Genomic DNA, 11,484 nt, shown 5'->3' with positions numbered 1-11,484 from the left:
ATAAACAACACGCAAATCCATTAATAGCCTATTCACAAAACAATTACAAATCATGTGTCAAAAAATTTAATGTGGAAAAGAAATGCCCAATCCGTCATGATTAGATCTTTACAGTACTTGAGAATTATTACAGAGATAAGATAATACATGTTTAGTGTATGCGAGCATGGATGGGGATGCTGAAGAGAAACAAGTTGTGCGTGTTGCGAATCTGCGCGCTGGAGAAGCTCATGGTGGAGCCCCGGCGCTCTCTGGGAAGCGGTCTTCCGACTGCGTCTCATCGCCGTTTTACCCTCCCGCGCTAACCTGCTTTCTGTCCGCCACTTTTACTAGTGTTAATTACTCTGTCACGTCAATGAGAGAGCTTGGTCGCTAAGTCAGTGACTTCTCGGACCCGTACGCCGTCTGTAGCCCAGCCGAAGCGGCGGTGAGTCTTCTGCGGCAGGATCGAGGGGGGTGGTGCAGGGACAACGATGCCCTCTCCTTTCCGAGGAGAAAACTATATGTGCAATTTCTAACACTTATGTTTCATTTACTGCCGACGATTTAAGGTAGAATTAGAGTAACTGAGTCGTTTCGGAAGAGGAATGGTCTACTGAACCCCACTGGACCTAAGGGATCGGTATATTTCAATATCTTCATATGTGTGGATGCGGATATTTAACAGGGGCGACGTGTTTTGAAGCTGTCATTAAATGGATTCCTCTAATTTCAAAAAATTAAACTGAAACAGCCGCTGCGATTGACCAAGATAAGCGTTGGTCGCGATAGTTACTGCATGACAGTATGACGGGGTGAGGGTGCGAGCAGCGCCCGCAAAATGAGGTGACATTTTCTCACATTGCGTGTGCTTGCAATTCGTCCGATATACCGAAATAAAAAAAATATATAAGTAATCAAGAAAGGCTGAATTACGGAGACAGGGAGCCTGGAAGGAAGGCAACAAAGTGGGGAAACTGATGCTGAAGAGCCAGGTAAGGACGCGCCGATTAGTTCTGTACTTGAGCTTATCCTAGCCTTCGTGTTAATGAACGACTTTTACATTATAATTAAAGTTTACAAAAGTGATTTTCGATTGCAAAGTACATGACCCGTTTTCACATAAAACGCATATCTTTTACTATAAGCTGTAATTTTCCCCTCTATTTACGTATTTATTATGAATGCCGAACATGCTTTAAACATATAGATAAGAGTTACACCCATTTACACATATATGTGATGCATTTATTATACGGCCGTCTCAACGCGTATAAAATGCATTTACGTATCTCCCATTTGCTAGTTACAGATGCATATATTAGATTTTGTTACACTGCACTTTATCATGGGAAATTACAGTAATGGTTATAAATTTAAAAAAACAGCGGTATTCCCAGTGCCGGGATGCAGCTGTTCGGAGGTTGGTAGGTGGATGCATGCATGCATCCCCGCTTTGACACTCTCCCCTGTGCGATCCGGCGAATCTACTGAGGATCGCACCTTCACTTCACTCTATGCGCGCCGCGCACGCTCTTGCTTTCTATTCTACAGCACACTGCTGAAAGTAAATATTTGAACATGTTCTGCAACATGTCCAGAATTGAAACCATCTCTTGTAAGTATTTGCCTTTTTCCTTTGGCTTTATTCCACCTATAAAAATCAGCTGTCAGCTTGCCGTGCTGTTGATGAAGCACCGTTATTTCCTGCAAAACCATCAGTGCCTCGTTAGCTGATATTCTTTTCGTTGACTTTGTAATGCAATGGATTAGAACTTAGGACTCGGAAATTATAGTAAGGAATAAGTACAGTTTTACACTAGGAAAGCACAGTAAAGAAGTGTCATACATTTAGTGTTACTGATTAAGCACCTGCTTTTAACAAGTCCGCTGAAACTACATAAAAAATCACCAGCTCCAGAGGACATAGGACATAAGGCTTTTTAAAATGAGCATCTGGGAGATGGGTACCTTCTTGCATACACTGTACCTGAAACCACGGGACAAACCTGGCACCATTTGTACTTAAAAAGCCCTCCAGACAATTTTTCCAAGGATCCCGAAGTATTCGTCTACTAAATTTCCTCAAAGTTTTAAGTCAGTGTAATAGGTTGTAATGCTTTAAATGTCTCGGGTCTAGAATTGTTTGGTTAATTTTTCCTTGCTAGGGCCTGTGTTTGAAATCTGAGGCTAATCTCCCTTGTTTGTTGCCTGGGGTTGGTGTTAATAGCAAGCAGCCAGTTAGTCGCTGCTGACACTGCGAGACGGACCTCAGGTTTCCTGAATATCGTTGGGCTGCTGCTCTCCTCTAGTAACCTAGCTTCAGAAACAAATATTTGCATATTACGCTTTCCGAAATGACTGGCATTGTGGCTCTCTGGCTAACACTCCCTCTTCCATCTCCCCGCTGGTTGGTATAATTCCCAGCCTGATACTGAAGCCTGTATTTTCAGTGCTTTCCTCCACAGCGTTATTACATGCAGTTAGGTGAATCTTTTTTGTAGAAATTATAGGACTGTTCTATTAACAAAAAAAAAAAACAAGAATGATAAATAAGGTGGTAAAGAACAGAGGTTTCGGCGGAAAAGTGTGTTTGTTTGCGTTTGTACTGTACTTTAATTACAGTAAAGGCGCTGTCTGATCGGTTTTCATCTTAGGTGAGCGCGGAGAGCCCGTGCGCTGACGCGAAGGTAGACCGCTCGGCGGCTCCTTTACCGCGGTGCAGCCTCTGCAGAGCTAAGGGCTGCCGTTCAGCACTGCTGCTCCCGGGAGCCGCTCTCCTGTGAATGCACATGGGACATGCGGCGGCCGTTTGCGGGGGAGACCGGGTTATGTGGTGGAGGTAGATGAGTTTGAGGTGTGTGTGTGTGTGTGTATTAGCTTTATATTACATTGTGAGAACTAAATATATACGTTATGACGTTGCGGAGACCATTTTCAGGTCCTAACAAAGATATGTGAATGCAATCAAAAAAGTAAAAATGCCAAAAAGTATATTATTTTGTTTGGTTATTTATGGTTAAGGTCAGGGCTGGGTTGGGGTTAAGGTCGCCATGTTGGGATTAGAAATGTCGCCATAGAAATGAATGGAGAGTCCCCACAAAGATATAATTACAAACCAGTTTGTGTGTGTGAAACCGAACCGTTAGTCCAGATAACTACAGGCTAATTAAGAGCCAGTGGAACTGACCAAGGGGGCGGCATGGTGGTGCAGTGGTTAGCACTGTCGCCTCACACCTCTGGGACCCAGGTTCGAGTCTCTGCCTGGGTCACATGTGTGTGGAGTTTGCATGTTCTCTCCATGTCGTCCTGGGGTTTCCTCCAGGTACTCCGGTTTCCCCCCACAGTCCAAAAACATGCTGAGGCTAATTGGAGTTGCTAAATTGCCTGTAGGTGTGCATGTGTGAGTGAATGGTGTGTGAGTGTGCCCTGCGATGGGCTGGCCCCCCATCCTGGGTTGTTCCCTGCCTCGTGCCCATTGCTTCCGGGATAGGTTCCGGACCCCCCCGCGACCCAATAGGATAAGCAGTTTGGAAAATGGATGGATGGATGGAACTGACCAAAGTACCCCAGTTGAGGCTTAATTATCACCTGTCTTTTCTCATTTTCATCTTACCAAGAATGAAAACATATATAGAAAATTTACATTTCATTTGACATCAGTGATCTGTTTTAGTTGATCCGCTTAGTCACAAATTGTCACAGGTTTCTGGTGCAAGTCCGCTGTATCTTTGCATTAATATCATCTCGTGCCTGTTTTTTTTTTTTTTTTACACAACTGGTCCACTTTGATGTTTTCAAATGTGCTGACAGTTCAGTATTAATGCAAATTTAATGTTCAAGTGGCTTTACCCAATAAGCGACCCCCGCCACCTCATCTAAATTCTGATGTGTTTGATTCAGAAAAATGAGAACATATTCTGCCTTCGATTTAGATCCTTGATTTAATCCAAACGTAATATGTAGATGGAGTTTATTTAATAGAACCCTCTGAGACGAAGAGCAGAAATAAGTGGATTTAAAAAAAAAAAAAACTTTTCATGCTTTCCTTGATTTTATTCCACTGGGCATTATTACTGAAGCTTTTCGGTGAAAATTCGCTGCTAAGCGTAATTCGGCTCTTTCTGCTCTGGGATGGGAAGCGATGCCGTGTGGTGGCATGCCTGTCCCTGGGACCACCCGGCCTCCTCGCGCTCCCATCGAGCTTGCTGGGATTTTGACCGTGTGGGATTAGGTGTAAATGGGGCCGGCAAGCTGGAGGAACAATTTGAGATAAGTCTTGTTTTGAGATGGTAAAGTCCTGAGGTCAAATGGGTTTCAATTTAAAGTTTTATCTTACCTACAAGACACCACATTGCAGTTATTTAACACCATGTAGTCATTAATGATGTCTGTCAGAGCAGCTCCAAAGAGTCTTTGTGGTGTTGGGGGGGAGGAGGGGTAGGTCATTGGGTCTTTGCACACGGTTGTTAACCCCAGTTGCTCCAGCATCTGACTGACTCTGCTCTGTGATCCTCACTTGTACATCACTGAACTGAATGTGGTGGGGGGGGGGGGTGGGGGGGTGATGCACAGGAGTCTTGCGTTCCCATGAAAACCTGTGCCTTCAACGAACAGTATCTGCGACCCCCAGCATCAGTCACTGAGCTGCAGTTATCATCGAGGGGTTCAAAAGGCCTTCGATAAGACTCTGTAGCTTTGATACGCAACAGGCTGGTCCAGGAGCATCCAGTCCCAACATCCCTTGGCAAGTGGTTTGAGGAAGGAGAGCTGGGGATGGTTGGTCTCTTGCATGGATTGTATGAATGACACACTCAGAGGTAGATCTGAGACTGGTGCTCCCCGCATTGCATGCAGAGGAATATCTTGTATAAATAGTGACAAGGACTGAAGCAGCGGCCCACAGTATTTATGTAACACGTTCGGATGCTCATGGGAACAGCCACCATCCCGTCCTGCTGCCCGTTTCCGATCATCGTCTCGGCTGTTTTCCGCTTCGCTGCTGACTCGCTTGAACGTGAAGTGACTGCGTGCCTTTAAATCCCGTTTAATCCCCCATCCCTGTGTGTTTATAGTGAGCTAATGCGCGGGGTGACACCCCCCTAGCGTGCATTCAGAATGCCAAAACACCCACAGGGACATTGATCGCAAACCGTGATTTTTTTTTTTTTTCTTTCTGTTATTGCTGATGATTATTCTTGGCTTAATTCTCATGGCGATTTGTGGCTAAAGAAGGAGGGTTCTGTGTTTCAGATGCTGGTTCTTGCTATGTGGGGACTTCTCATGTCACCCTCCCTGTTGTGGATTTAAACCCCTGGAGATGCTGTCCTTAGACATAACAGACATTACTACTGAGTAGAGGGCAGCCATTACATGCGATGGGAAGGCTGGAGATGGGTGTGTTGTGCTCATTCTCCCAAAATGATCAGCTGCCATATTTCCTTTGTGCTACTAGACAGTTATTTTTCTAATTTAAAGTAGGTTAATGTCGCTGTGTTCTGTAGGAGTGGGTAATTCAGGTTGGCTGCAAATTGTGTCATTTTGTATCATAATTTGCAAGACTGCGATCTTGAATTTGTTCGTTTGAGAAGCACACCATCCGGCTCATGAACAGCCTTAGTTTGTAATCCTGCTAACTTTTGCGTAAAATTCCTTTATATATTAAATCTTGATTTCAGTTCCCCGCTCCTGATCTTACCTCTCAGAACTGTGTTTAGGCCGGCTTGAAAATTAATATTGTCTGGATCGATTTTTATCTGTTTGGTAACCATCCCCAAAACTCGTTGTCTCTGGGTACGTGCCAGTCGCTTCAGTGCGCGAAATCCCTATCTTTGGATGTCGATACTGAGTGACCTCCAAAACACCTAGACTGATCTTCCCACGGTACTTCAAGCTATTTTTTCGTGCAATCCTAGGTTTAAACAGGGGGTGTGTTTCTTTTTTTTACAGAGTTTTCATTTGGCTCACGGCCAGCTGATATCTCCATGGCAATCTCACGGCACGGCCAGTTTAAATCCACTCACGTAACCTCAGCCCCCGACTCTCCACACTAGACCGTGCTCCCTGCACAGGTCGCTTCCCAAACATGCAGTCCGCCCTCCTCCAGCTGTCCCCATAAACCACTGATTGCGACCCCCTATCCCACAGTCCTGCCACCCTGCAATGAGAGTGGACAGAGATGTCTCTCCTTAGCTGGCTTTCCTGCTGATCGAGAGGCCGTGTGCGGTCACACCTGAGCACGGGTGGCCTTGTACTGCAGAGCTGTGTTAGCCCTGGCCCTGACACCTGAGTTATCTGACTCTATACTCGGCCAGCAGGTGGAGGTGGATCTCAGGGAGAACGATGAAGATCAGGAGTTAAGCAGCTTCCAGTGTTGTGACTGAGCTCTTGATTATCACAGGTGGGGGAGAGAAACTCGAGTCACCAGCTACCAGGTACCGGAACTCTGATTTTTCCATGCCTGTACTATGAGGTATTGGATTTGACTGCAGGTTGGTACAGAATGCTGGTGCCCAAGGATGCTGGTTCCTAGACTGGCGGATGGGTCCTACTACACAATGACAGGATCAGGCCTGAGGTGGCATTTTTACATACAGTACCAGCAAAAGTTTGGACACGCCCAGCTACCTACAAAAGAGAGAGAGCGTATCATCACATGACCTCATTATCAGATGTAAACACAGCGGAAATGGTTTCAGAGGAGTTTTGCCAGTGAGTGAAGGAAAAGCAATCAATGAGTGCTTAGCATGTGTGGGAGCTCCTTTGGGACAGCTGGAAAAGCATCCCAGGAGGCCACCTGGCGTAGCGGAGAGTAGGGTTTTAAGGGCTTTGCTCAAGGGCCCAAGGTTGGATCACTCTGCCGACTTAGGTGTTTGAACTAACAACCTTCTGTGTCCCAACCCACAGAGCTGCCCCACCAATCCAGTAATGTTTTGGTCAATGCATATAACTTATATCTTACTTTATAGTTTTGGTGTCTTTATAAGTATTCTAAAATGTGGAGAATAGTACAAATGAACCTTTCTATGGGTAGGCGTGTCCAAATTTTTGACTGGTAATCTGTTCCTGTGTGATCACCCTTCTTTAAACTGGTATCCTGTCCATGGTGTCTCCTGCATTATACACTTTGCTGTCTTGGATTGACCCCCATGAACTGGATAAATGGCTGAAAGCTGAATTGATATTAGGAAATACGCAAATAGACTTTATTTTTCAGGGAATGAATCTGTGCAATCATTTTGAGAATTCAGCTTGAGAACTCCCCGCATATTTGATGTTCGACAGATTATAGACCGCCCATGAGCTCACGGCAGCTGAATTCTTTTAATTTTGCAGGATTTGAGAAATGAGTGTTTACGACTTGAAATCAAGGTGTGGAAAGCTGTCTTTGATGCTGTATGTGTATATCTTTGAAGTAATGCAGATGTTACCTGCCAGGAACATAGTGGGAATAGACAGGTATTAACCCTGGAACACGGTTCCCATGTAAAAAGGTTTTGTACCACATTGAAAGCAAGTAAAATCCATGATCAAAGAACAGTTCTTCAAACAAGTAGTGTGGCTCGTGGCTGAGCGTCATGGATAGCTGTTAGCACTAACCTCAGCTCGTGGCTGAGCGTCATGGATAGCTGTTAGCACTAACCTCGGCTCGTGGCTGGGCATACAGTACTGGATAGCCATTAGCACTAACCTTGGCTCGTAACTGGGCGTCCATGATAGCTGTTAGCACTAACCCTGGCTCGTGGCTAGGCGTCCTGGATAGCCGTTAGCACTAACCCCGGCTCGTGGCTGGGCGTCCTGGATAGCCGTTAGCACTAATCCCGGCTCGTGACTGGCCATACAGTGCTGGATAGCCGTTAGCACTAATCCCGGCTCGTGACTGGCCATACAGTGCTGGATAGCCGGTAGCACTAATCCCGGCTTGTGACTGGCCATACAGTGCTGGATAGCCGTTAGCACTAAACTTAGCTTGTAACTGGGCGTCCATGATAGCTGTTAGCACTAATCCCGGCTCGTGACTGGCCATACAGTGCTGGATAGCCGTTAGCACTAATCCCGGCTCGTGACTGGCCATACAGTACTGGATAGCCGTTAGCACTAACCCCGGCTCGTGGCTGGGCATACAGTACTGGATAGCCGTTAGCACTAACCCCGGCTCGTGGCTGGGCATACAGTACTGGATAGTTGTTAGCACTAAACTTGGCTTGTAACTGGGCGTCCATGATAGCCGTTAGCACTAACCCCGGCTTATGGATGGGTGTCGTGGATAGCCGTTAGCAGTAATTGTGGCACGGGACTCAGCTGTGCCACCTTTTGCCCCATTTCCCCCTCCCCTGCCCCTCTGCCCTCTGAGGACAACTTTCAACAGTTTATTATCCGCCTAGCGGCGCGTGGCTGACTCTCCCAGTACTGGGTGGGTGGGGTTTCCGGGGTGTGACAAGGGTGGCAAGACTCACAGGCTGCTGGTTTTACTGTTGCCATCTGTCACTAACTGAGGCAACCAGTGGCAATAGGTGTCAGGCAGAACTGAGACCAATAGACTGTTCGGAAAAATACTCCTTGGACCAATTTTTTTTTTTTTGTCCTTGACTGAACTTGTGACATCGTCCTTGAGTGCTGTTGCCAGGTTGCTAGGGACAGTGTCTTAATGATGGGTCCTTGATAAGGCATCCTTCCCCCTGGCCCCCACCTTCCTGGCCTGGGAATGGGTCTGTGCTTTGATTGAGTGAGTGATCCAGTCCGCAGTGATGCTGGACAGGATGGGAATTAACTATTAACTAAGTATGCCATTCCTATACGTATGCTCTTTTTCGTCGTGACCGTAAATAATCTTTAAAGCTGCGTGAGAACAACCAGTGATTTTAGCGTGAGAAATACGGGGGCAGCCTGTGACGGGGACCATGAAGCGATGGCCTGGCTGCTCGGCCATCGGCGCCCTTTCATCGGCCGCCGCGTTTCATCATTCTCGCCTCTCAGAGCTAGGTTCCTCTCCTCCACCCTGACAGCTTCTCCCCGGCGTGCCCCCACCCCCACGTGGCTGGTGGTCTGGCTCGAGTGACATTTCACACTCCCGAGAAGGCACACTCCATTCAGTGTGGCCTCAGGAAAATCACTGACAAAGGAGGCTCTCAGCAAGGGGGCTGATATGCAGCTGAATTAATGGTAGGTAAAGCAAGTAGCATAGACACCAAGGAAAAACAGAGGATGTTTGCATCCATGAAGAATGTTCAGGACATCGTATGTTCATGTCCTACAAGAGGCCATGCTCTTGTACCCTTAAGACAGTTGTTTGACCTGGTTCTGTTTAAAAATGAACAGATTTAATAGTATAAATGGGTAAACCTTCAAAAGGCTTGATGGACAGTTAATGCTTTATTAATTCTATTAATGTTTATAATCAAAGGTGTGGGGGAGAGCTTAAAGATGACAAATACTGTCTCTTCTGTCCACTGGACTGAATTGGACACACCCACCCGTCTGAGCACCACTGTGTCCTCCCTCTGTCACCCCCCCCCCCAAACTCTTCTGCTTCCCCTTGTGGGTAGCTACACCTTATCTGTCCTGGTTTCAAGTTTTATTGTCCTGTGTTTGGAGGAACACCATGAAATTCTACAGTTGTGAGATAGAGGGCAGGTTGCATCATGGGACTGGACAAACCGCAGTGTACAATACAAAATAAGACAAAAAAAATGAGTATACAATAAATAAATGTGCAATGGGGATAAGGATGCAAATAGACTAGAGTATAATAAAATAAATATTGATGAAGTGCAGAAGTGGAATTTTAACAATGTATAATGCAATGGAATGGGGGACAGATGCAGGTTACCGGAAGTTTAGCGACCTGAAGGCTTGGGGGCAGAAGCTGTCTCTGAACCAGTTGGTGTGGGTGGTGATGCACCAGTTGCATTTTCTTGGGGGCGGGAGTGTGAAGAGCGTGGGAGCTGGGTGGCTGATGTCCCTGATGATGGACTCAACCCTCTTTCTGGCAGTAGGAGAGGTTGATGGATTGCAGATTAGAAAGATCAGTTTTGATGATCTCGGGCAGTTAGGTTACCCAACGACACCGTGATGTATCCAGTGGGGATCCTCTCAATGACGCAGCGGTAGAAGTTCACCAGCTTGTTTTGGTTCTTAACCTAAAGCTCTCTCACCTCCTCAGGAAGGACAGCCTTTGCTGAACCTTCATTGAAGATGCAGCCGGTGATTAGAGACCATGAGAGAGGGAGCCGGTGATCTGAATGCAAAGGGACCTGAAGCTGTTGACTGTCTCGATGGGAAAGCCATCAATGAGCAGTGGAGAGCGGAGGCCTTTGGTCTTTCTGAAGTCAATGATGATCTTAGTCTTGTTGAAGTTCAGGGAGAGGTTGTTGAAGTGGCACCATGCACTCAGGTATTTTACCTCCTTCCTGACGACTGCCTTGTCGCTGTCACTGATGAGGCTGATCACTCTGGGTAATCCGTGTTAGGTAGAGCCTTTACCAGTTTGGCAAACTACCTGTCTGTTGTGAGAGTTCATGACCCACCCTATGACAGGGCTATCTGAAGAAAGGCGGGAATCTTCCACAGTGGCGTCGCCTCTCTGCCTGGTGGTAACCTTGCATGGACACGTACTCAGAAGGAATGTGTAGATCATTGGCGACTGTAGATGGTGCTTGTTCCTCTGCGGGAGGCCGTCTGCAGAAGAGTGGGCGAGCCTGCTGTTTTGACGCGAACGTGTTTCCCTGTCACTGTGCTCTGTGCTCCGCTCTTTTTCTCGTATTTTTGCAGGGTGTAAGGACTTCCTGCTTTAAGCTGCAATAGCACAGCAGCCCGTGGAGGCAATGCAGAGGTAACCACGGTGTGCTGTGAGCTGAGGGGGCACAAGGAGGTGTGGTTATGGAAGAGCTACCATCTGTCCATTCATCCATCCTTCTTTCCATCCATCCATCCGTCCATTCATCCCTCCTTACATTAGTGCATCTTATAACGACTTATCCAGTATAGCCATGCAGCACATAACGACTCTGGCAGTCCCACACTGCTGATTTATTCTATGTTAGTTTATCACTAGCCAGAACAATCCCCCCATGCTGTGTAACTCGTATTAATAATAGCAGCTTAATGAGCGTATGATTTGGATCGAGCACCTGTTAGCCTGTCATGCTAAAGGCTTCGGCAGAAAGCCGCACGTTGCTTTAATGTTAGCTTAAGTGCGACGTAAGCGGCCGGCTAACGACTGTTAAGCTACGCAATGTGGGTGATCTTCCAACCGGGCTGGAGCATGCAGTGACCATTTCACCAAGAAATTGATCATGAATCCCAGGGATAGTTCTCATTTCCTCAGTTTGACCTCTTCATTGTCTGGCCCCAGGCCTCATAGAAACTTGTGTTGTAAACTTTTCCTGCTACTTGTGGCCAGTAACCAGTTAGTATTCCCATTCTCAAAGTACAAATGGTAGCGCTCAACGTGGAAAGCTACCAGATCCGAGAGAGCATTTGAGCAAAGATGAAATTAATAATCAT

General features: G+C 46.6%; 1 protein-coding gene across 1 annotated transcript in view; it reads left to right on the top strand.

Annotated features, from left to right (window-relative positions):
- Positions 1-229: 229 nt before the first annotated feature.
- LOC125712198 (glutamate receptor ionotropic, kainate 4-like) overlaps positions 230-11,484 on the top strand; it is a 128,733-nt gene continuing 117,478 nt past the window's right edge. The window contains exon 1 of the mRNA XM_048981987.1: positions 230-974. The gene's annotated coding sequence lies outside the window, so the exon portion shown is untranslated. The remainder of the gene's footprint in view (positions 975-11,484) is intronic.

This window comes from Brienomyrus brachyistius, chromosome 17 (genome assembly GCF_023856365.1).
Source record: "Brienomyrus brachyistius isolate T26 chromosome 17, BBRACH_0.4, whole genome shotgun sequence".
NCBI lineage: Eukaryota > Metazoa > Chordata > Actinopteri > Osteoglossiformes > Mormyridae > Brienomyrus > Brienomyrus brachyistius.
The sequence above is the reverse complement of the archived record's forward strand: the minus strand, read 5'-3'. Positions and strand labels throughout refer to the sequence as shown.